The sequence below is a fragment of the Fukomys damarensis genome, unplaced genomic scaffold (assembly GCF_012274545.1).
Source record: "Fukomys damarensis isolate Sample0158 unplaced genomic scaffold, DMR_v1.0_HiC HiC_scaffold_16, whole genome shotgun sequence".
Classification (NCBI taxonomy): domain Eukaryota; kingdom Metazoa; phylum Chordata; class Mammalia; order Rodentia; family Bathyergidae; genus Fukomys; species Fukomys damarensis.
The window spans coordinates 123,245,261-123,247,174 of NW_022900928.1; the positions used below are offsets into that span (position 1 = coordinate 123,245,261).

A 1,914-nucleotide genomic window follows, 5' to 3' on the forward strand; every position below is an offset into this window, starting at 1 on the left:
AGGCCAGCCTGGGCTATATGGTAAGTTCAAAGCTAGCCTGAGCTACATAGTGAGAACTATCTCAAAAAAATCAAGATGGCTGTAGGTGCATGGGTTTATTTCTGGGTCCTCTATTCTGTTCCATTGGTCTATATGTTTGTTTTTATGCCAGTTCCATGCAATTTTTGTTACTATAGCTTCATGGTATGATTTGATATCAAGTATTATAATAACTCCAGCACTGCTTTTTCTCAAGGTTGCTTTTTGGCTGTTGGTCTTTTGTGCTTCCATATGAGTTTTAAGGGGTTTTTCCCCCTAGTTCTTTGAAGAATAATATTGGTATTTTGATAGGGATTTTATTGGATCCATACACTGCTTTTAGTAAAATGGCCACTTTAACCATATTAATTCTGCCAGTCCATGAACATGCAAGGTCTTTGTATCTTCTAGTGTCTTCTTTGATGTCATTCTTCAGTGTACTGTAATTTTCACTGTAGAAGTCTTACCTCCTTGGTTAGGAATCTAGAGGAAAATAATAGGGCCACATGAAAATGGAAGAGAGACTTTCAGAGAAGGGGAAGAGGAATGGAGGGAGCACGGAGGTAGAGTGAGGACAGATAATGGGGTGGATATGACCATAATGATACAGGAAATAATACTGGAGATGAAATATGAAATACTATATCTCCCAACCTGTTAGCTGCATAATAGCCCAAGCTCTTCTTCTCTAGAACTCAAAGAGTGAGTCCTAGAAACAACAGAGGCTAAGTGTAGGAAGATATTTATTGATAGGAAAGTTCCTGAGAAGAAGGAGGGCACCCAAGTGGGTAACCAGGGACCCCACTTTACAGAGGACTTTTATAGAGTGAAATCCACATGGGTACAACATGGGCCATAGCCATGAACATCCAGTAAGGTTACAAGTATAGTCACTCAGGTAATGGTGGCCCAGTTGGGGAACAAGTCACCAAACAACCGTGGATGGAAAGAACAAAGATTCTCCTAGGAAGTGGTGAGTCAGGAGGTCTCAGATCACCCAGGTGGGTGGGTGATGTCTGCCTAGATTTCATTAGGCCTAGGGTTTGTTCTTTGAGAAAGTCTGTAGGTCTGGTCATCTTGTCTTTATCTTGAGGCCTGGTTTCCAAATGATGTGTCTCTGGCTGTAGCTGTGGTGTGTTTCACCTTTGTCCAGACCCTCTCAAGGACCGAGCACTGTCTGACTGCCTATAATATTTCTACCTAACTCTCTGTCTATAATAATAATATATAGAGTGTGTAGCAAAGGAGGGAGGATGCAGGGACACTCATTAAGAGGCCTAAAATATTTCAAGTGAGAGATTATATGATGTTTCCAGCAGGAGGGTTGAAATAAATTTTTCACTTAAACTTATAATGTAATAATTTCCCAGTACTTATTTCTACTTTTAAAATATATTTAAAGGGCATATGATAGTCCATTCTTTCTTGGGCCATTCATATACTGTTTCCTTATAACTGAATAAGTTATGTAATTCCTGCCATCTATGTCCTTATAACTCAATACAAATATAGTTTCCAGTTTTACAAATACTGTAACTGCAGAAGTAATATAATTTGTGAAGTCTGTGTCCTTCTAACTAAGTACAGAGATTATTTCCAGTTTGATAAATACTATAACACAAATTAAGGACATAAAATTTGCATCCAACTTTCTGGTTACCTCAGGATACTTCATAAAATTCAAATTACTGGTTTAAAGTATAAATCTTTTAAGTTTTCAGTATCTATTTGTATAGATTTACAAATAAGAAGGGCTGACCAGTATACCCTAGTATACAAGAGTCCCTGTTTTGCCACATTCCCACCCGTGCAAACAACCCATGCCACGCTTGAGTTAATAAATGTCAACATCAAAGTTCCCACGGAATTTAATGAGAGAACACACACACACACACA

General features: G+C 38.4%; 1 long non-coding RNA gene across 1 annotated transcript in view; it reads right to left on the reverse strand.

Moving 5' to 3' along the window:
• Positions 1–373: 373 nt before the first annotated feature.
• LOC104853688 overlaps positions 374–1,914 on the reverse strand; it is a 9,935-nt gene continuing 8,394 nt past the window's right edge. Inside the window, exon 4 of the long non-coding RNA XR_777858.2 lies at positions 374–501. This is a non-coding gene — a long non-coding RNA (uncharacterized LOC104853688). The remainder of the gene's footprint in view (positions 502–1,914) is intronic.